General features: G+C 45.4%; 1 long non-coding RNA gene and 1 pseudogene across 2 annotated transcripts in view; both read left to right on the forward strand.

Moving 5' to 3' along the window:
* The window catches only part of LOC310922245 (dedicator of cytokinesis protein 11-like), a 104,971-nt pseudogene that overhangs the window by 6,387 nt on the left and 74,745 nt on the right, over window positions 1-23,839 (forward strand). Inside the window, exons 2-12 of the transcript in view lie at window positions 12,627-12,743; window positions 12,966-13,055; window positions 13,726-13,808; window positions 14,916-14,985; window positions 15,896-15,917; window positions 16,865-16,954; window positions 17,213-17,307; window positions 20,588-20,722; window positions 21,733-21,910; window positions 22,348-22,427; window positions 22,831-22,914. The product of the transcript in view is annotated as a dedicator of cytokinesis protein 11-like (transcript). The remainder of the gene's footprint in view (window positions 1-12,626; window positions 12,744-12,965; window positions 13,056-13,725; window positions 13,809-14,915; window positions 14,986-15,895; window positions 15,918-16,864; window positions 16,955-17,212; window positions 17,308-20,587; window positions 20,723-21,732; window positions 21,911-22,347; window positions 22,428-22,830; window positions 22,915-23,839) is intronic.
* On the forward strand, window positions 3,589-10,721 carry LOC310922059. Its single transcript, XR_014592289.1, has 2 exons — window positions 3,589-3,663; window positions 10,552-10,721. It is a non-coding gene; the product is annotated as an uncharacterized lncRNA (long non-coding RNA).

The following is a 23,839-nucleotide window of genomic DNA, read 5'->3' on the forward strand; positions in this document are numbered from 1 at the left end:
AGAAAGCACCTGCACATCTAAAACAGTAAATGAGTTAACAAGATATAAGGGTTAGCGACTACTGAATACAAGCCTTCAGTTATCTTGTTAACAGCTAAGTTATGACTTGTCAGGCTTCTTTACTGGCACGATAGGAGTGTTGAATTTAAACTGACACTCCTTCAGTAGTTTTATCTTTAAAAAGTTTTCTTTGCCCTGCCGACATGTCAGGAGCCTACACTCCAGGAAACACTTATTCTATTTTCTTTTTTATTATTATTTTTTTTTTCAATTTTTTTTTTTAACAGTTTTACATATTGTTGATTCTTTACCTCCAAAATAATTTTTCTATTTTTAAATATTACTTTTGCCTCCAGCTGCTCTAGCAGATTTCTGCCCAAAAGTGCAGGTGGAGCATTAGGCATATAAAAATCGATGGATTCTCTATTGTTCCCCCAATTTAAACTTCAATGGTTTGTAAATGTAAGCCTTTTTTAGGTTGGCCCGCCGCTTCTTTTACTATTACATAGTTACTGGTTACAGGTGTTAGGGTTTTATTGCCCCGGTGTCTTATCAAGAATTTTATTTCTTTTTTTTTTTTTTTTTTTTTTTCTGTTATGGCATCAAGCAGCAATTGGAATCGGGTAAATGCTGCTTGATTACAAACTTCCCCTATTGGATCACTTCGATAGCCTTTAGCACTCTTTTCCCAAATCTCTAAATCACTCTCCATCAGAGGTACTTAAAAGAAAAACCCCATACAATTGCCTAGACACTTAATCCAAATTACTGGTTATTAATTTTTAGGGTTTCTGAAATTCCGTTTCTGGGCAGGGGAACTCTTTGAACCAGCTTTTCAATTCTTGTTCCTTCTATTCTTAGAACAAAAAGTTAGCAATATGTATTCTTTAAAACAAGGCTTGAAGCACCAGCTGTTGAAGAAAGAATTTGTGTTTACATAAAAAAGGAAAAATTCTTTTTATTTAAAAGAAAAACCCACGTGATTACCCAGACACATAATTCAAATTACTGGTTATTAATTTTTAGGGTTTCTGAAATTCCATCCCTGGGCAGGGGAACTCTTTGAACCAGCTTTCCAATTCTTCTGTCTCCTATACTTGGGCATATAGTTTAACCAGAAAAAGGAAAAAAAAACCAGCTTGTTAATCTTAAAAAAAATTAGCAATATGTAAACAAGGCTCGAAGCACCAGCTGTTGAAGAAAGAATTTATGTTTACATAAATAAAAAAAATTCTTTTTATTTAAAAGAAAAACCCTACACAATTACCCAGACACTTAATTCAAATTCTGTCGGCATTAGACATAAGTTCTGGGTTCTTTGCTTTTCTTGCACAAAACTACCAGACAAAAGTCCTTTCCCCCTTCACCAAAACCTGTTTATGTGATAGCAATTTTTTTAGGCTCACAAAACAATGGGTTCTGAAGACTTTAAACTCACTTAGTTAAAGATTTTAACACAGCGTCTCTGATCAAAAACACTCCACAAATTTTCTGCACTGAGGAAAAAGCGGGGGGGGGGTTTCTTGATCAGGCAGTTTTGGTTCTTTTTACAATTAAAACTGCATTCTACAAACAAACAACAGTTAAAACAAACACATCAGGCTTTTTCAGAATTTCAAAGACTCAGCCGGAGGCAACAAATCCCGGCTCCCTGCCGGTTACCGGGACAACCCAGATTCCTGCCTAATCACTGTGATATGTCACAAAAAACCACCCAAAGCTTTTTTTTTTTTTTTAAGTTGCTTGTTTTTCTAATAAACAATAAACAGTTTATCCACCCACAGATGTTTTGCTATTGAACAGCACACTGATTAAAATCACACTATCAGTTATGCAGTCAGAAATTACAGCGCTCTCCGTGACACCCTCCAGTCACGGCCCAAGGGCATCCCCCCCGAATTCCTCTGCTTTTCAGCAGAGATATCCTTCCACGGATCGGCGGGGGTTTTAAAATCTCTTAAAAACAAAAACACTTACAACACAAACTTTCACAATTCACACACATACGGTAAACCCAAACAGACACGAATACACACACATCCAGCGTTCGCGACCGCAACTCAAAACGGGACCCTGTTCACCTCAAAAATTCAGGCTAGCCTCTCAGATTATGAATTACCAAAGTGCACCTTTAAACTACAAGCCAAATTGGAACCAATACAATAGCTCTGTGCTGCCGCTGCTTTCCCCCTGGAATGCAGCCAACAGTGACCAGCGTTACCTGGACAAACCAAAGATGGAGCCACTACGCTCCCGATACCAGCAGCTTTGTGCTGCCGCTGCTTTCCCTTCTGGAATGCAGCCAACAAGTGACCATCTTTACCTGGAACACAACAGCTGTTACAATACTCCTCAGAGATTCCAAAACCCAGGCCTCTGCTTTGCATAAGACGTCTCTTATGACTTATAAGCCCCCTCTATTCAAAGGTACCTGCATTCAATACATTTTTCTTTAAACATACCTTTTGTCCGTAGTTCCAGGAGGTTCAGGTCTTTCCCCGGGTGGACGATAAGATCTAAGGAGCCCTCACCCTGAAAACTTCCGGGTCGGCGCCCTGAGGGGTCCTAGACCCCACCGGCCCCACAGCCAGAAAGAGCAGTTCTCCTGGCTTGCTCGCCAAAATGATTTATTAAAAAACTATGGACATTGATCTAATACCAATACCCAACTATGACGGACAAAGACTCTCTAACAGTTTAAAGTTAGAAAGTGTATGTTTATTACGACGCCGGGCAGCGTGTGGGATAGCTCCCAGAAACACACGCGCAATTTACAGATCATCACAGGGTCTTTTATCTACAGGAGTATTGAATACACAAACTACAAATGCATATTCATAGCTCTGATACCTCCCATTCCCCGCTTCGTATGGTAATTAGCCCAAAAAGCCATCAAGCATGCGTAGTTTGTTCTTTGAAATGGGTCGGTGGTCTTTTTATAGGGTGGGGTCCCAAAATGATGAAGTAAGATTGTCTTCCTCAGCTCTGACTTTTTAACCTTTAGTGTTCGTGACAGCTAAATCCTGTTTTTCCCAGGACTGTTTGATTTATGATTGTATTGTGTTCATGGGGTCTATTGATTATTCAGGATGCAGAAACCTAGTTTGACAGCTCCCATGATTTATCAGTTCCTTATCAGTTCCTTCAGTCTGGCTTCTGTTAGCAAAAGGGAAGTCCTAGCTACATTATCTCAGCACTATCTATTTTGACTACAGTCTTCAATGCCTCAGTCAAAGGGTCATTTAAAAACCTTGTGCTTCTCCCTCCATAGGAACCTCTAGTAATGGAAATAAATTAATTCTTCTATCCCAGTTTTCCTGTTTTGTTACCTTATGTTGGTATGGTGTTTCCCCTTTAAGAGGAGAAGTCCCCTGGCCAGTAGCAGCTGTCATTACTATGGGGACGGTGGCAAAGGCAGGGGTGGCTGCACCTGGCAGAGAGGGAGGGGTGGGGGTAGGGATCTGCTCTTGGGCTGAGTCCTCCAGGGAGGGGAGGGGGTTAGCGGGAGCTGCAGCCGGAACCGCTGACAGGACAGGGTTTTCCGGCAGAAACCAAATCGGGGCATGGATCTTTTGCACGTGGTCTACACTCGGCACCGCCGGAGCCATCGGGGGCAGAGCCACTGGGGCCGGGACAGCCGGAGCACTCTCGGGCGGGAGAAAGGTGGCCGAAGTGGCCGTGGCTGGGGCAGGCGGGGTTTCTGGCAGAGCTGCTGCAGCTCATGCCGCCGGAACTGAAGCTGGGACATGTCCCAACATGTCTATCAGAGCGACCTCCAGCCATGCTGCCGGAACTGAGGCTGGGACACGTCCCGTGTCTATTGGAGCAACCTCCGGCCATGCGGTCTGGCCCGGCGCAAACACAAGCACAGCAGCCATGGACAGCTGGGCTGCCAGCTGTGCGGGAGCAATGTGCGAGGGGCAGTCGTTGGTACAGGGGCTGGGGAGGGATGGCCGAGTACAAGGGCAGCCGGCAGGGGAACAGGGTCGGTCGGGGGGGGGGGGGGGGGGGGGGGCGGCAGGGGCAGAGGAGACTGATTTTTTTTTGTCCAATTTTCGGGATTTTACTTAGTTATCGCTTGGTCTCTGTTTTCTACTGTCTCTAACAGTCTGAACACCACCTTTCTCCTTTTTCAAGGCGCAGAAAACGCCTCTATGCATTTTCTTAAAAAATTTAAACCAACAGTCTATATTATATATACATTCCTTAAGAACAACAACAAAAGCTCTTTAAAATGAATCTCCTCATTAATCTGTAAAACTGCATTAATCCTCTTTTTTTTTTTAAACAGCCCTCTTTTTCTCCTAATTTTTCCTAAGTATGTATTATTCCGCAATCAGTAAACATTTTACACCTTTTTAAAAGTTACATTCTTTTCTTTGTAAGATTTTCTTACAACCCATCAATACATTTTCTCTCTTTTTCTAAGAGGATTTTTACTTTTGCCAAACTTTCATTATTCTTCTGGTATAGCCTTCACTCCTAATAATATTCTTAGATTTTTTCCCAACACATTAAGACCCAATTCAAGCATTAATAATATATTTCCCATCTATATGTTGGTATTCTTTTTAATTACTACATTTTTTATAATGGATACTTCAAACTTTTTCCCTTCTGCAGTCACCATTTCTGAGATTTCTTTACTTACCTTACATCCTATTGTATTTTTAATGATACATGTTTTCTCTGTTTTAAGATCAACCAAAAAATTGGAATACTTCCTCTTTAGGACCTATTTTTAAAGTCACTAAAGGCTTTATAAAATATTCATCTCTTGAAAACCAAACTCTTTGTTTTTCTTTTGGATGTAACTGTCGGAGTTTGGTTTTCTCCCTTCTGTCTTCAAAACTCAAATCGAGACAGTTTTGGATTCTAACTAGGCTTCCTGTCTCAAAGAGAAAGTAATTTATTACAGATGTAAGAACAGAATCTGTTTCATGGATTAATTCTTCTAAGGCAGAGGGGAGAAAAACGGGACTCCAAACTGAGTCTTTTAAGAATGAGGGGGTGTGAGCTGCTTGTGTTGTAACATAAACAGGTGAGGACAGGGCTGTGGGGAAAGTGGACAACGGTGGAGTGGTCGGAGCCAGTGGGACCCCTGGTGTGGCAGGCGGAGTGGCCGCAGTCAGGGCAGCTAAGGTTGGGTGAGACCAAGCTCCTGGTGGGTCTAGGGCTGGCGTGGGGGCCGAGGTGAATGGGAGCGCAGGCGGCGGTGCGGCCACAGAGACGGAGCACGACGCGGCTGCAGGCAGGGCTCAGGCAGGCAGCAGCACGGGGGCCAACGCTTCAAAGAGATTCCAATCTCCTTCCTCCTCCCCCTCCCATTTCGCTTCCAGTGTTTCTGTCATTACAAACAACTTTCTTGAACCTGAATTCTTCATTAATTCCCTTGCAATTCCCCCTCTCTGTGAGCATAACTCCTCAGAATTCCACTCTGGCCTGCAGTTCCCCTCTTTCCATTCAGACAATTCACTTCTTTAACACAAATAAACTCCACAACAAGCGCACCTTCTCTTCAGCTGCACTTACTTCTACTTACACAAAGACAACACAAAAAGATTGGTACCTTTTTTTTAGAAATTATTTGTTAGTATTTACTCATAGGTATTTGACTAACCCCCAGATGTTCTTGGATTATCACACTTTTAAAGCCTTTAGTGTTTCTCAACCTGGCAGCCTTTTTTAAAGCCTAAGTGTCTTGGACCTTACACTTGCAAGCCTTTTTGTGTTTTTATCCTCAATCTGGCAAAAAAGAGAAATACCTATATTTGGCCAACCCCCAAATGCTTTTGGGTCTTACACAACTGTCGTCCCTGAATTTCTTGGTTTCAAGTGTTTGAGTCTTTGCAGCAGCTTCTCACGCTGCTTCATGTAAACAATATTGTATTCTTAGAATTTATCTGTATGTTTTGCATTCTTGTTCTCTGAGAGAGAACTTGACTGATGGTCATATTGACCAATGGAGTCAGGAGGTTGTAACCTCTTTGGGCCAATCTTGGCCCTCTGTACAAAATGTATATAAGCTTTTGGAGTCAGATAATAAAGGAGCCTTCCATGTTTCACCAAGCTGCTGCCTGCCGTCCTCTGTGAGGGTCCGCTCCCACGCCGCAACGTGTTGCCCCTCTAAGGGCAGGGGTAACAAGTGGTGACCCCAGACGTGTGAGAACGGGGGTCTCCTGTCACATCTGGTGACCCCTCCGTGCCTGGACTGCAGCTGGGTCACATCTGCTGACCCTTTGTGTCTGAACGGCACATCTGGACACTGTCCGTGTCTGAACGGACTCCTGACGTGGGAGAACAGGTCACACCGGTGACCTCCGACTGCGAGAGAACTGCACGTCGGTGGACCTCTGTGCCCAGTGAGAGACTGTACCTGCTCTGCTTGAGGCAATCGTGGTAAGAGATAATGATCTCTAAACCCTCCTCAGATGAGGAAATCCTCATGTTGGACCTTTGCCTTGAGGTCCTGTGGAGAGAAGAAGTCTCCTTTCCTGGAGATGCTCTCCAGAAATTGTTCTATAATGCTAGAACTCATGGGTTTTTTTGCAGCCTTGAAGAAGTTTTTTCTACAGCAGAGTGGAAGTCTTTGGGCGACTATCTGCTCCAGGTTTTCTTTGCAGATCGCAGTGTGAAGCTTTTGGAACTCATAGCCACCTGGAGCAGGCTGGAGAAGGTGCTGCCTAAATTGCAGCTTTCCAGCTCTGAGGACAGCTCCGGCCCCATTGGGCTGGGTGCCAGGGAAGACGGTGGAGTCATTCCTCCTGTTTCTGCCCCTCGGAGACGGGCGGGACAGCCGAGCCCCCTTCCTCACAGCAGCATGGCGGGAAGCCTACCCGTCCTCAGCGCACCAGCTGAGGCAGGCACGGGGTCTTCTGTGGAGCAGACCCCTTCCCCACCCACGCCTTATCGGCGCCGGAGTGTGGAAAACCTCGGGGCTTGTGAAAGCTCCGTGGGACCGGAGAGATCAGCGCTCCCGAGTCCCGTGCTGAAAAAACGGCGGTGGAGGCCAAAGATCGCCTCCCCCACTTCCCTCCCCCCCCGCACTTTCCTGGCCTTGGAGGCGCCAGGAGCGCTCTTGGATCGGGGGGGGGCGGGGTGTTTTTCGTGGATTGTCCGCACTGTGGGGTGTCGGTGGAATGTTCCGTGCGGCGAGGTGGCGCGGGGCTGCGCCGTCCCGGGGCGCCGGGCACGGCAGCCGTGCGCCCCCGCGGCGGGGACTTGCACAGGGCACACAGGTCTGTGCAGTTTGGCGACAAGCCAAGTGCCCCGCCGGAGCGGGGGTAGGGGCCTGCCCAGCCCATGAGGGGCGGAGCGGCTCCGAGAAGCAGCGCGGCCGGCCCGGGGAGGGCAATGCAGCCTGCCCAGCCCCCGGGGGGGGACGGCGGCCCCAAGGAGTGAAGGGGCCAGCCCAGGGCCACCCTGCACGGCCTCAGAGCGAGAAGAAACCCCCCCGCAGCGGCCGGAGCCGTCCTTGAGAAAGGACGGGCCGGGCAGCGCGGCAGCCGCAGCTCCGCTTGGGAATGCAGGGCCGGGACACCCTCCCAGCCCCCCCGCTCCTCCCTGTGCCGATCAGGGCACTCCCCCCGCACCTGTGGGGACAGCGCTTGGCAAGCAGGACACGCCCCTCTCAGTGCTGCGATCTCCCCCCGCGCCGAGCAGGAGCAGCGCGAGGGAGGCAGCTGCGGCCGATCTGTTCATTTTAAAGGGACAGCGCAATCACAAGCAGGTGTTCCCCCGCTGCAAGGGGTCCCGGGGTCCCGGATCCTCCTCAGTCTCGGATGATGTCCCAACCGAGGCTGATGCTGTGGGTGGCCGTGGGTCAGCACAGCGCCCCCTGCAGGGCAGGAATGGATTCCCTCGTTCTGTAGGTGCAGTGAGACAAGTTCTCACCCCGCCCTGTGGAGCACACGGGACAGGATTCAGAGGCCCATCATGCTTCATCTAATGCTCAGGCCAGCAAGACTAATGCTAAGGCCAACAAGAAACAAAGAAAGAGAGTGCAAAAAACAGGAATCACTCCTTTGTTTCTTTGTGGAAGGTGTGGACGGACAAATCACATGGCAGATGTTTGCAAGGCAAGCCATGTGAAAGGCCAGCCTCTGTCAAAAGGGCAGTGGGGTGCAAAGAGGAAGTGTGCTCAGACAGAAGAGTCTTCCCAGTCCCCACAGCCAATGGAGGTTTGTGGGGAAAGTCCAGTCCCACACCCACCTCTCCCTGTCAGTGTCCCTGAAGGGACCAAAATTGTTTAATTTGTGTTTGAGTTTTCTGTTCACAGGACAAAGAGTCGGTGGTGAGAAGGCAGTTGCTCTGAAGTATTGAGCTGCCTGGATTTCACTGGACTGTTGCTCTGATCAGAGACTGTCCTGGAACAATTTGGAACGGACATTGCGAGTTTTTCCTTTGCTATTTGGCAGCTGGAATGGACTGTCTTTCAAGATCCATTCATTGCCCTTCGTGACTTGGTTTGGGAGCTGTTGGAACAGGATCATCTGGAAATTTCAACCAGTCCTGGGACATTTCTGTGTTCTGCATCGAAACAGAACTCTGGGGACTGGAGGTTTTTATAACACCTCCAAAAAGCCAATCCTCAATTGTGAATCTGAATGATTGTTTTCTGTGATTCATTTGTATCCTGCAGGTATCACTGGCTGATGAATGTCCAATTCCTTGCACGTTCTGGAATGGGTCATTTTTGCCCAATCTGCCACAAGGCAGCAAAATATTGTTTGAAAAAATAAACAAACAATCATTTTTTTTTTGTTTGAGCTAATTATTGCTCGATTTCAGCCGCAAAAATGGCAATCAATCATTTTTGTATGAGCTCATTGCTCGATTGATAAATGCAGGCAACAATGCTTGCGAATTTGATGGGTGCAGATTTTTGTAAAATTCATACTCTCAGTATTATGGGAGGAATTTGAATGGAGCTTTGCAAGCAGTGTTTTTCTGCCAAATGCTCTGGAGCCATGAGCTGTTGCGAGTGGCAAGAATCCTTTGGATTTCTTTTTTGCGGCCCAAAGATATTCAGAAATTTAGTGCAAGGACCCACTGTCTTTACAGACAATTTGGGAGGACGAGGTAGGCCAGTATTGCTTGGAAGGATGATTTTGAGGGCAAAGATTTGGAAGCCCCTGAGGATGGGCAGCCCATTTGGTTGTATCGGGGCTGCTGTCATGGCATTTCAACAGTTTTCCCAGAAACTTTTTCATTTAGTCACGGATTTAATTTCTGTGGTCGACATGGCACACAGATGGGTTGTTCAATTTAAAGGGAGTCAGCAATGTTGTTTGTTCCGTTTGCTGAAGAACCTTTTGTTGTGCCACAGAGGCCTGGTTCTTCCAAACAAAAACGGGGAATGCAGGGTGAAACCCCGCAAATTTAATTGGCAAAGGCTTTGCATGCCATGGAGCACCTTACAGGTGCCACAGAATTTCACTAACCCTGCAATGGGAAAAGCAAGAAACCGTGACCAAATGAAGGTCGACAGAGGAGGAACCACTGATCCTCCCATGGGAACAGAAATTGAACTGTAGTTCATTTTCTTTTTTCCTTTTTTCTTTTTTTTAAAGGTAAAAAGGGTGAGATGTCGTCCCTGCATTTCTTGCTTTCAAGTGTTTGAGTCTTTGCAGCAGCTTCTCACGCTGCTTCATGTAAACAATATTGTATTCTTAGAATTTATCTGTATGTTTTGCATTCTTGTTCTCTGAGAGAGAACTTGACTGATGGTCATATTGACCAATGGAGTCAGGAGGTTGTAACGTCTTTGGGCCAATCTTGGCCCTCTGTACAAAATGAATATAAGCTATTGGAGTCAGATAATAAAGGAGCCTTCCATGTTTCACCAAGCTGCTGCCTGCCGTCATCTGTGAGGGTCCGCTCCCACGCCGCAACGTGTTGCCCCTCTAAGGGCAGGGGTAACACATAACCCTTTTAACTCAGCAGCAAGTTTAGGTGCAATTGGATCCTTTACTTGACTCTCAACTTCGGAACATTATCCCGTTTTCCCAGTGGTTTGTGCCAGGGAAACCTTTGTTCCCTTCCTTTAAGGGGTCCAACTGCTTTCTTTGGGACTCCTGTCCCAGATCAGACCTCTAAGTGGTCCAACCCCTTATTTGGGACCCCGTCCCAATTGGTCTTCTAAGGGGTCCAACCCCTTTTTCCTGGGCCCCTGTTCCAGACCAGGAGGCTCAACCCTTTCCTCCCCCAGTATCCCGCTTTCCCAGTGGATTGTATGGGAAAACTATCGGCTCCCTCCCTGAGGGGTCCAACCCCTCCCTGGGGCCGTCCCAGCCACCCAGGGTTTTTTACAACCCCCTTTTTCCTGGGACCCCATCCCAGCCACCCGGGGGTCACTTTCACTCTTTTATATCTTTTGCTTTGCCTCCCTACTGGCCGTCCCTCTCGTGAGAGAACGAAACTGCAGCTTAAGAAGCTTCCACATTCATTTCACCAGTCTGGGGTACCCAGCCAGTGTCTCATTCACACACCACACAGACCTCCTTTAACCTGCTCCCCTAAGAAATACTTACAATCTTTTTTCTTTCTTAGGTTCTTCATGCACAAGGTTTTTACGGAGCAAAAAATACTACAGATTTAGGGAGCCTTTTCCCTTTTCCTTACTTGCTTTTTCTCTCTCCTTGCTTGTCTCTTTGGATGTTTACCTGCAATCCCCAATTCTCACCAGGAAAAACAAAGTTTTGGGCCGCCAAAAACCCAGGTGAGGCGCCTCCCTTGCTCTGAATTTCCTGGGGTTTCAGTGATGAGGTATATCCCAGCAGAGCACCCAAATTGTGAAAAACAAGGTTTGCTTTTTCAGTAAATTTTAAGAAATAGGTTTAATAATAATTTAAGACAATTAGGAGATAGAAAAAAAGCAAAGTACAGCTGGCCGGGTGACTTGGCATTCAGCCAAGTCCACACCCTGCTATATCAGAGACATTCTTTAAATACCCTTTCTGTTGCATCAGTCTGTTGCATATTCATATTTTTCCATAAACTAATTTCCATATTCCAGGAACTGTTTTGCATGGTCCCTCCTTGGGTCTGCCTTTTTAGAGCATGTGTGTTTCGTGGCTGTGTCTTCATTATCACCTCCAGCTTGGGCCTTGGTCCATACTTTCTTCAGATAGGAGATGCAGATAGTTGGTATATCAATAGCAGAGTCTTCTTTACATGTTCACTGGATATTATCCTGACCAAACAGAGAGTTTAAGCATAATATATCAACTACTACCACTATGCCTAATTTTCTTTACTAAAAGCAGAAATAAAAAACTTATATCCTTACCACAACGTTATTAATCATATGGCACACATCTTGTGAAAAGCCAACTTTATAATATGCATTTATAACAGCTGTTTATTCAGTGGTATTATACAATGCTGAGCTTTTAGTCCTAATTTGGGACTCATTTTTTTAAGCTGCTGATTGTGCTGTGTTCAGCAAGAGACCTTGTATCGGTCTTGTCTTTAACTCCAGTTATGGTGAACAGTTCATCCCAGAAAAGCCATTTGACTGGAGGGTAATGTTTTCTGCCCATGGGGAAGCATCTGATGTTCCTCTTCCAAGAGCGGAGAGCCCAAGCATGTTGTCCTACAAGGATGTCATGTCCAGAGGCACATGGCATCACATGCTGCTGCAGGGGTTTCACAAGCACTCTGTGGCAGGGCCAAGCATCAGGATTTTGGTCAAGATTCAAAACAAGGCAAAGGTGATGGGTCAGAATTTGGTTCCTGTTTTATTGTGACCACTCCTATACAGTCATTGGTTGGCTTTTGGTGTGAAGTTTGATTTTCACAATGCAGTGCTGAGAGCCTGACTCTTGCTCATGAAATCTGAAGTCAGGCTGGGCAGCTGAGATGGCATTTGCCTGCTTCAGAAGTTGTGTTTTTCTCATTTTACTAAGTTCTGTTTTGGGGACTTGTTACACAGACATAATTGGTGCAATAGGAAATGTAATGAAGCTCTCCTAATAGCTTTGCTCATGACTCTGGGGATTTTTGGAGAAGTTCCTCTTGCTTCCCTGAAATGTGAGTGAGAATAAAACTGGGCTCTAGCCTTTGGCTGTGTCTGGGGTGCGATTTATAGAGAGGGCTTTCCTGTCTTTCCAGAGGGATGCTGTTTTTCTTCTATGGGCTGAGATTCCTGCTTTGGCAGTAGTAGCAGCAGCCTTGCTCTCATCATTCCTAGGGAGAGCACAGCTCTCATCTGCTCCTCAAGCAAAACCAGCCCCCAGCTGAGCAGAGCCAGTGCAGGAGCATGCATTTCTTCTAAGCTGTACAGATGAGCTGATCAAACAAAAAGATGCTGGATCTTGCAGCTGTTAAAGCTATGGCCTGTCCAGGAAGCTTTCTTGCTCCATTAAGAAATTAGAGACTGTGCTGAAACAGAGCAGCACAGTGCTTTGTTTCTTCCCATATCTTATTACTTAAAACTTAACCCCTCATTTCCCTCTCTGCAAAACTTGCTCATCAGTGGTTACCTGAAGCACAGGAGTATCAGAGTGCTGAATAATGGGAAGTCTAGTGGTCACACAGTTTGAAATTAAGCACAAGATGTTATTTACTGGTTATTTTAGATGTTACATATATGTAATTTCTTTCATCATCTGTTTTTCCTGCAGGAAAAAAATAAAGTGGTGGAACCTTTGGACTATGAGAACGTAATCTTCCAACGCAGAGTTCAGATCTACAGTGATCCCCTCCGGGACCTCCTGATATTTCCGATCGAAGATGTGTCTGTGAATTTTCTCTGGCTATTTCCCATGTTTGAGGCTCACTCATCTCCCGTCCTGCTTACCTTGGAAAATTTCCACCATTAACCACATGTTAATTTTGGCTGCATTACTGACACATAAAACCAAAATTACCCACTGGTGGTTTAGGCCCACCACATTTATTTAAGGTGAATGTCAAGTCCTGAAGATGGAGTTTGTGCAGAAAAAGTTTTCTTTTTCCTGCAGATCTCAGTCATCGGCTGACAGAGAAGGACTGTCCAGTCAACAGTGCCAGAAGATGCTCTAAAGAAAGCTCAGAGTCTCTTTGTCAAAGAGGTAGGGGCAAAGCCCATATGACGCCCGCTTTCAGCACTTTATAGCCCTTGGACAAGATGCTCAGCTGTAGTTCCTGATCCGCAAGATTGCGGATCACTTGGCTTTTCCTTTGTGGGAAGCACTGCCTGACCTGCTGCACAGGAGAGTTCTCACAGGTATCTCATGTGCAGAGTGTCTTTGCAGTGGGTTTTGTACACAGCCAAGGTGTGTGGCTTTGCACCACCTGCCTGACAAGGAGGGGATCCACCACCTCCCTGGAGCATCTGGAGTGCTGTGGGTTTGTTGTGAAGTGGTGCTCTCCAGGACCATTCCCTTCAAGTGCAGTGGAACAAAAAGCGATGGTCCATGTTGAGTTAGATGCGCTGTTTCTGAGGACAGAAAACTTTTGCTTTCTGGCAAATAGTCTCCTCCCAAATCACTACTCCTTTTTTAGAGCCTTAGAGTGATGCAAATACAAAATCTGTAGCTGTGTGGCAGGCCATATGCTGTGTGATTTTTGTCTCTGTGCTGAAAAGGTTCCTTATGAAATTCTGCTTTGCTACATGAAACAAGTGAAGCAACCTTGCCCACACCCTTCTTGCTTGTGCTTACCTCACCCTGCAGCATGTAACTTCTCAGATTGGTGCTGGGCTTTGTTTTACTTGCTGTAGCTGTATCGTTTTCCTTTCAGTGCATTAAAACCTACAGCTCTGACTGGTTCATGGTAAACTACAAATATGAGGAATACTCAGGAGACTTTCAGATGTTGCCATGGTAAGTGTCGTGCTCCCTTGGAATGCTGATGTGTGATCACAGGGTTTAGCAGGAGCAGTCTGCCCTTTCCCTGATGCCTGCCCCACAAGCAGCCTCTCCTCCAGAGGCATGTCACTCTGCAGGTTAGAGCCAGAGATTTGTGTTGTCATGCCATTGCCCCTCAGCTCTGTCAGGGAGATGCCCACAACGTTGTGTGGGTCAGTGCTTCACATACCATCTGCCAGTGTGTGTACACCCCTTTCATTTGGGATGAGGACAGACTGCAGCCCAGACTCATGGCATGATAAATAGTGTCTGTACATCCTAACCCAGGAGCCTCATTGTCCCGCTGGGCTGATGTTCCCTGTGTGCCTCACACAGTATTCCCATGACAAGCAGATTCTCCTTGTGCCCCCAATACAGAGAGGGTGATGTGATATTGTTGCTGGTGCTGGCAGTGGTGGGGAGTTACGTGCTTGGAAATGCTGGGCTGTGCCAATGCTTCCAGCTCCAGAGCTAATTGGGTTTTTCAGACAGGCACATACATCTCCATGTATTTGTATCACATCCAGGATTTCTGCTGGATTGTTATTTTCTCTGTGATGGTGCCTGCTCTGCTCTCACTGCCTACACTCTGGGCACGTCTGGACCCCTGTCCAGGCTGCTCATGTGCTGGAAGATTATTAAATGCTTTTTCTTCTTAATTGGATGTAGTGGGTCTGTTCTGAGGGTCTCGAGGGGATGTGAAGCAGCAATGGAGTCATACTGTTGATGAAATAATGTAAAAATTTGTGAATAATCTTGTAGTCTGATCTTGCTTCTTTTTTGGTAAAGATGGAAGATAAGCTGGAGTGCTCTCTCTTTGTTCCATAAATGCAAGTCAGCAAAAACTGCAGAATCCAACAGCTAACAAGAGAAAGCTAATTACTGACTGCTTGTGCTTAATTTCCATGAAATGCATTCAGAACTTAGCTTTTCCCAGCTGTAAGGAGCTGTAGGTCTCTTGAAATCTATCTTCTGTGCTCTGTAGACTGCAGTTGGCTTTTGCTTCTGGATCCAGCATCAGCTGCTGGCTCATATGACCCTCATGTTCCATTAATTAAACATGAAAATGTGTTGTGATTTCAGCAAATCCTTTAGGCCAGACAAGATTCCAAGCCATGTGTTTGAAATTGATGAAGACTTTGAAAAGGATGAGGTAAGGAGAAGGTTGAGTTTTTGCTTTCTTTTTTTATGTATTCCTGTTAAAAAGCAGGAATACATTAAAAAGTTAATTTCACAAAGCAAAGCCAGAATTCAGTTCCTAGGAATGATTTTCTGGTGAGATGCTTTCTGCTGTGAAAATGGGATCAAAAGTGAGGCAGTGATTTATTTCAAAGTATGACAAGATAATCTCTTGGAGCCAAGGGTCTCCTAAGTTATCTGGAAGATTAGTCATATTTCTCATGGCTTTTTCCTTTGAAACAGAGCATCATAGGAAGAGGGGGAAAAGGAAGCCAAGTAGTTACTAAGGAAAACTCTTCATGTCCAGAAATAAAACTGGGCAGTCTGTTTTTCAACTACACTGTGATTCTGGAGTTCTCCTCTTAGAAAGTTTTGTGTTTTACCACATAACCTGCAATTTTTCATCAGTCACTTCAACCCACCATGCTGACAGTGTGTCAGTCCTGCTCTGTACATTATGTGCCAATGCTGGGAGGCGTTTGCTTCCTCTGGAAGTTGGCATCTTTGTGCTCAGCTGGCAGTAGGGAAGATTTGCAGCCCTGGAGCTCCTCTGTGGGGATGAGCTGGGGGCTCTGCCAATTGGGGCATCTCAGACCTGGTGGGTATTTTGGATGGTGCAGATGCCATGTTTCCTGCCCATGCATATCACATTTGCTACAGAAGGGATGGGCAGTGTTTTTCTGTTTCAAGTACCATGTGGAGATTATTTAATGCACGTGATATTAGGAAGTTTTTGTTTATGAAGGGAAGAGTTTAGCCCGGCTGTTTAAAATTCCCACAGCACCAATATGTTGCTGCTGGGGAACTTACAGAGGAAAAGGGAACTTTGTTGCAGAGCTAACGATTTGCAGGGGCTGTTTCATGAACATTTCTCAAATTATCAGGGTATGTCCCACCACACCTCAGGTCTGGACTGCAGTGACTTCTTTATAAATGGAAATGTTTTGTCAAGTTTGGCCTTAATCTTTTTTCGGCTATGTTGTTGGTTTGCATTACATCAGTAACTTGAGGTGCTGCCTCTTAAAAAATATCTGCTCTGGGCTGGAGACATTGCTGTGCACTGTTATCAGCATGCTTCCAAAAAAGCAAAAGGATAAAAATATGCTATCAAAATTTGGAGACCTTTCTTCTTCTGGCCAGTGTCCCAAATAATCAAACAAGAGAAGTTACTGGAAGAGTATTCCAAGCACTTTCACAGATGTTTTGACATTTATATCTTTTGGCATGGCCATATCTAAAGGATTCTGTTACAGTTTCCTGACAGAGCATTTGCATTAGAATTGTGTAATGGGAATTCAAGTAAAAGAAATCTCTTGATGAAAAAAGGTGAACCATTGTAAAGGAGAAGTCATGTGTTGTTTTATCCAGGGAAATAAAGTATAAGAAAATTTACTCTGGAGGTTTGACATGAAAAGAGTGAAAACCTGCCCCTTTGGATGCAGCAAGCTCTATAAACCAGCTCTTTCATGGCTCAATGGAGGCAGGCTGGGGCTGCCTCTGCTGCTGAGTCACTGGAAGCCCCAGGGTGAGATTTTTTCATCACTTTGGGCTCTAATCTTCTTCCCCAGTGGAGGTCATGATTAGGTATGAATGGAGAGCCATACTTTCTTTCTGGGACCATAGGACAGGAGCAGATGGAAACCCTGTCTGGTGTGCCAAGAGCAGCCTGATTGGGTCACTTGAAACTTTGTGGTTTGATAAATGTGAAACCAGCCAGTTACATTTCAGTTATTTTACTGGGGTTTGGTGGTTTTTGCTGAAAATTAAAATGTGAGAATCACAGAATAAGTTCAGAGTTCCGCATTTTGCAACTTCCTAAACAGACAATCTTGAAAATTTCCATCTTCCCCAAGTTTTGAAATACTGCATAAGAACCAACAGGCCTCATTGCAAAATCACTGTGCAGCTCTATCAGAATAGGCATAATCTTTCTTTTTTTAAAGGTGACCCAATCTAGCCTGTTTTGCCTCTTTATTGGAAAGGAATATCCCTGATTTGGGGGGGGGGGGGGGGGGGGGGTTTGTGATAGCACTGTATGCGTAGCTGTACCTGTTACACATACATTCTACACGTCACTGTATTGCTGTAGTTAAAATGATATTACTTTCCAGGGTGGACAAATCCCTTTGTCCAAGGGGAATTTCCTGTGGGAAACAGTTTACCTGATCTCCTCTTTTTATCATTGTTTGCTGTCTTTCCAGATTCCTCTTCCCTGTGCTCCCAGAAGGGTGGTGCGATAAAGCAGGGCTGGCTGCACAAAGCAAATGTCAACAGCACCATCACTGTTACCATGAAGGTGAGTTTGGTCCAGTTACTCATGAACGAGGCATGAGATGAAGTTCAGGCCACATCTCCAAAGCTCCCAGGAGCACAATGGCTGGGTTTGGGTTTGGATGGGCATCTGCCCCTCTTGTATCCCATGGTGGACTGGAAAACCCAGTCTGGCAACAGTTTTTGACCCTCTCCTCCCCAACATGTAAGACTGCTGCACGTTGGACCATGACAAGCAAGCTAACCAAAAAGGTGAAGCATGTTCTAGTAAAGCAAGATTGTTTTCTGGATGATCAGCTGAGGCCCAGGAGAGGAAGGCAACTGGGATAAGTGAAACAGCTGCCCTGCAAAGACAGCTTTCTGAATTGATAGTTGCCTTGCTGGTTGGAAACATGTAGAGAGGTCAGCTTTAAAATAAAATTATAAATCTTTGCTTTTAAAGCAGGGGTGATATTACTGCAGAGATGTAGCATTACTGACCCAAAAGCAACAGCTGCCTTGTCTCCTGTTCTCTGCTCTTTGTAATCCAGTGTGACATTGCTTAGATTGTGCAGAGATTTTTAATAGTTCCACCACAGGTTTTTGCTATGGCAATGAGCCTGTCTGCTGTCCCACCATGCAGCTGCCTTGTTACAGCACAGAGAGATTGTTAGGGAGTTGTGCTCAATGGTACAGCTGAGGGATGGCTGCAGTGAGGCTGCTTTGTAAGGATATATTAAAAAAATCTCAAAAAGCCTAACCGTTCCAAGGCTTGATTCAATGAGTTATGCTTTCAGGAGAAGTGGAACAGGACTGTTCATAGGGCTAATTTTGAGTTTTAAAATGAGTTTGAAGGTGATAGACAGAAAAGGACTTTCTGATCCTCTGCTTTTCCAAGCAAGCTTAAAACAACTTTTTTCCCTGAAACTTCTGGAGGCAGTATCATTTGTGCTCAAAGTAGTCAGTTGGGTCTGTTCTAGTCTGAGCCTCTGGTGGTATTGGTCTCAGTGCCTTGCACCTCAGACCTGCCTTTTAGAGAAGTTATCTGAACTGTACTGGCTTCAGTTCAATTAATAAGATCCAGACTCTCCAGTGAAACTGATATCAAAGTACTGAGAATCACTAGCTGTTCTCTGAGCTGTGTCTTACAAAACACCTCTAAGGCACATGTGAGAAAGCTGAGGACTGACCATCTTCAGCCTTATCACCACTTGGAGAGGCTGCTGTGATGTGTCCATCTTGCGAATGCTGGTTCTTTGCTGAGCTGTTGGTGCCTCACACTGTTGCTAAGCATGTGCAGAGTGTGTTCTGTGGAAAGCTGAACCACAAGCAAACTCTCATTAGGCTACAGCTGTCACCCTTTATTTCAGAGCAACCTTTCCTTTGCAGAGAGCTGCCCTGGTTTGGTTCAACTCTCCCTGTCTGGTTTGCAGTGTGTTGGTGGGCCTGCACTACAACCATGGCATCAGGATTGTCCTTCTGTACTTCTCTGCCCAAATGCACTTCCCCAGTTCTCTCTGTTCTCAGGTTTATAGTAATAATTTCAAATGGTCATCGTCTTCTGACAATGATTTCTGACAGCAGTGCTTGCACGGGGGGAAGATCACCGGGATAGTGTTTGCTGTTTGATTCTGCATTTGCTTTTGAACAGAGTTCAGCAAATGCAAACTGTTTAGCATGAAATCCCATAACCACAAGGGATATCAACCCTGTAATATCTAGAGAGAGATCTGTCATGGGTTTCTGTAGCATCCACTGCCAAAATTCCTGAGATTGCTTCAGTGAAGTGCTAAATCAGTCTTTAGGCTGGATTAATGATTCACATCCTTAGCTTTCCATGTATCTTTATGCTCTGTTGAACTAAAGATTTAGTTAAATCTTATAAAACTTAAAGCTCAACAACCCATGGAGCGTCTCTACAGCTCATTAGCCATCCAAATGATGCCAGAGGTTACCTCTCAGAAGGGATGGGTTACAGTTCAGGGCATGATGTACCTCCCCTATTCTCTGCAAGCGAGTGGGTTTACTGAACATGTGCTACTGTCAGTAATGATAGAAGCAGGAAATTACTTGTAATCTCCCATGTGGGATGAAAAATGCTGTGTTTATTCATAGATCTTCTAGGTAGACAGAACAGCAGAAATACTTCCAGTGCTGCTTGGCCTGGCTTCCTTCATGATTCTCCTAACACAGATACCCTGTCACCCTGCATTTTCTTGTTTTCAAGTGTTTGAATCTTTGCAGCCTGATTCTCACACTCTTTCATGTAAGCTATATGTATTTTTAGAAATTATCTATGTATTTTGTATAGTTCTTCTCTGAGAGGAGAACTTGACTGATGGTCAGAGTGACCAATGGAGTCAGGAGGTTGTAACCTCCTTGGGCTAATCCTGGCCTTCTGTAAAAAGTGTATATAAGTGATGGAGTCAGAAAAATAAAGAAGCTTTCCATGTCATCTGCTGCTGCCTGCTTGTCCTCTGTGAGGGTCCACACCCACATCGCAACTTGTGGCCTCTCTGAGTGGGGGGGCCACAGATACCCAGCAATTGTGAAATGCATCCTGCTCTTTACAGGATATGGTGCTACCACAATTGCTGCCAAAATGTTCTCCTGAATTATAGTCCAGTAGCTTTTGGCTGACAAGCATGAAGAAAGATGTACAGAGATACTGGAGAGCTTTTTTTTCTTCACGAAAATCAGTAGTACAAACACAGGAATACTTTTCCCGAAGTTACTGGGTTTTGATGTAAAAATTGGACACTAAGACAAAGCCAATTCATGAAAATAGGTTTGTATAAAAAAACCCAAACCCAAAGCCACAAAAACCCTAAGCAGTTGAATGGATAGCATTGTCCCTTGGCTTGCATTTGAGTGCTAGGAATTTCCACGTCTGTTCCTAAATCTTCCAGACAATTGCTTTGTAATTCTAGCTGAGGTCTATATGAAAAAGGCTCTGGAAATACCTGCTCTAGGGTGGGATGGATCTTCAAGTAATGTGCTGATCTGAATTTACTGTGCAGCATTACTTTGTAAAGATAAATGAGGCTGGATCCAGCTGAGAGATGAGCTGGAACCCCTGGGGCATTGCTTTAGATGGGCAAACTTATAATAACAAGGGCATTAAAATTAAAGATGATGATGGAAATCTCTCTTTGTAAAAGCAAACCATATCCAAATGGGTGAATCTGCAGCACTCCAGAGTCAGCAATGTTTCGTGTTACAGTATTTTTTCAATAGCAGGCAGGGCAGATATGGAATCCATGGCCATGGTTTGTGATGTACAGCAGAGTGAATATTTGTCTGAGCAAGAATTTGTATTTTTACAGGTATTCAAGAGGAGGTATTTTTACTTGTCACAGCTCACAGATGGCTCCTATATTCTGAATTCCTACAAATATGAGAAAATTTCAAAATAATCCAAAGGCTGCATTTTCTTGGATGCTTGCAATGATGTGGTTCAGGTAGGTGTCCTTTCTGTGTGGCTCTGCATGGACTTATGGATTGCTGGCTCCAAGATAGGCCTGTTCTCTCAAGGTCTGAAGGCATGGAATTGCAAACTAACCCAAAGCTGGTCAGCTAAACTGATCAATAGGCCAATAAGTAAATGATATTACTTTATCTGAGGCACCTTCCTCCTCTAATTGCTGCTTGCACCAGCTTCTTGTTTCTTGAGCTATATCTCGATAAGTCTATGCAAGCATGCAGTCCTTTGGAATTTAGGACCTGCTCAGGACTCATAAGGTTTTAGGAGCAGGTATTTGTACAGGTCTAAATCCTGGGTTTGCTTAGTTGTGCTAGAGTGAAGTGCAGAAGTGGATTGCTGCTCTGCCTTCTGCCCTTGCTGCCTCTGCAGAAGCTTCAAGCTCTGAGTGTGGTGCAGGGCAGCTTAAATTACCCCAGTGGTTTACTTCAGCATGGATGAGTCAGAGCTATGAGTCTCCATTTATCTTTCTGAACACAGTAAAAGCAGTAATGCACACACCTCAGTGATATATGGGATGTACTTCCCAAGTTGCATCAGATTTGCTTTAGCTTCTGGTTGGAAAATACTGTTTAAAGGCCAGCACAGCTCCAAAAAGCTGGATTGTACCACTTGCTTTTTTAAGATAGATGCCTCTAAGTGTCCCGGAGTGCAGCATTACTTACCATGTCAGACAAATCCAGTTCCTGGCTTCTCTGGGTAAATATTAAAAGTCTGATGACATCAGAAAGAGCCTGTTCCTGCTCCTTGGTGCAATGTCTGTGCTTTAGTCTGGCTTTCCTTCACTCATAGTAGCTGGCCATGGACCTGTGCACTGCTCAACCCATGAAGACCTCTGTGATTGCAGCTGGATTGCTGTGTCAGGGAGGGTGCCTGCCTTGTATTTTGTGATATTTCAGCTCAGGATGCCTTCCCAGAGAGGAACTGTGTGGCAGGTACTGTGCTGGGTTGTTGAGGAAAATGTAATATAAATCTTGTTTGTTTGTTCAGTGTCCCAAGATGCACCACTATGCATTTGAACTGAAGACAATAGACAAGTACAGTCACTATTTTGCAGCTGAAACTGAGCAGGAGATGAAGGAATGGCTGGTAACTCTGAGGAAGATCATTCAGAGCAATACTGAGAGTTCGGTGCAAGAGAAGAAAGATGCTGTGGAATCTGTCCAAGGTTAGTTTGTAAACAAACACCTCTCTTCTCCCGCAGGATACAAGCAGTATACCTGGAGAAGTGTATACTGTACTGTACTTAAAGCAAGATTGTGGCTGACACACAGTATCATGCAAAGGGGCTTAGTGTAATACAGATGATAGTCTGAGGAATAAAAGTGGAGGGAAACGTGACCCTTCTTCTGGATGGGAAATCCATGGCAAAGTTTCAAGGCTCCTGGAAAATTGGCTCTGTGCTGAAGTTCTGCTTTGGACAGACCTAGCAGACTGTAATAGTACACTTTGATACTGGTAATGCATGGAAAAATCTTACTCCCAAGGAATGGAAAAGTCTCCGTAAACTGTTTCCATGCTATTGTTAGCAACTACTGCAGGATGCTTTCTGGCGAGCGGTGCTCCTGCAGTTGTTTTGAACATCTGTTTCTTGTGTCCTTGCAGATGATGAATCAAGAACACAAGGAAAGTCAGAGAACATCCTGGAGAGCCTGGAAAGAAGCATGCATCCAGAGCTGATGAAGGTATTGTGTTTGCAGGATCACTTTCCCCACCCACAGCTACTTCTGTCCAGCTTATCTGTGAGAGGGGTTTTCTGCTTTCTGTGTCTCCAGCTCTGGGGGAGCTGGGCAGGTGTCAAGTCCTGGTGGGGTCTCTGTTATCCCACCTGTCTCATGGATGCAGCCCCATGGTTGAGGCTGCGTGTTCCTCAGTCCCAAGTGTGGTTGCCTGCTTCTGCCTGCTTTTTCCTTCAGCATAGCCACATCTCTGTACTGTCCTTGCACCATGTCAGCACTTTGCATCAGCTCCTGTATCACAAAGGCAACTTGAAAAATAATTATTTTCTTCTGACTCAGTTCTTTCCCAATAATGAGTGCTTGCCTCTGTGTGGCCAGACACTAATATCAATGCCTTCCTTTGTCCTAGTACGGAAGAGAAACAGATCAACTAAACAAACTGAGCAGAAATGATGGAAGACAAAACATCTTTTCTTTCGACCCAGAAGTCCAGGTAAACATTCCCACATTTGCCAGTGTGAGGTTTTGCTCATTGTGTCATTCCTCCCTTGTCCCCTTGCATGGCCACAGTGTTTGCCTGCAGAAGCAGCATGTTTTCTAGTGGAGAACAGAAGTGCAGCCCATATTCCTGTCAGTGAGAACGTCATAGGTTAACACAGTTTGGTTTTTTGGTTAATGGACTATTGCCCTGCTAGGACCTGAGACTTTGCTTTGGAAAGGACAGGGACCTATCAGGGACCAGTGTTTGGATTGGAATGTAGTTTTGACCACTCAGAAAACGGAATGCGACTTTTGGTAATACCCATCTAAAACTGAGATTGGGTTTGAGCCCTCCTCTTCCCCCCATCTGGTGACCAGGTAACATCGTAGGCAGCTGAGGAGGGCCTAGATTAGGCCCCGCTGCCCCAGGGCGGCCAGGTGTGGCCAGGCCTCTGAGAGCTCGCAGAGGAGGCAGAGCCAGCTGAGTTTCCCCCCCCCCCCCCCCCCGGCTGTCGGCAGCAGCGCTGCAGTTTGGCAGTGCTGGCCACGTGTCTGGGGCTGCAGCAGGGATTGGAGCGGGCCATAACAGGGCTGTGCCCCGGCCTCCCCTGGCTGCTGGCACCCCTGGCCCGGAGGGAGGATGGGGTCTCCCCCCACCCTACACTGGGCCTTACAGAGTAGCTGCGAGCATCTCACACCATCAAATCGAGGGGTAGAAGAGAAAGCATCCATCAGCTTCCTCCCCACTGGCATGACTTTGAAAACTTTTCAGCTGCTGAGGCAGAGATCACATGACCACCGCCGGCCTGGGCAAGCTTTAACTCTTTCCTGACACCAATTGAAACTTTCTTAAACTCTAACCCTTCTCAGAGATGAGAGAAAAGGCCAAATTTGAGACATGTAAAGGGACACTATGGAGATCTCAAAGTCAGTAAAGG

This window comes from Zosterops lateralis (assembly GCF_965231275.1).
Source record: "Zosterops lateralis genome assembly, chromosome: W".
Taxonomy (NCBI): domain Eukaryota; kingdom Metazoa; phylum Chordata; class Aves; order Passeriformes; family Zosteropidae; genus Zosterops; species Zosterops lateralis.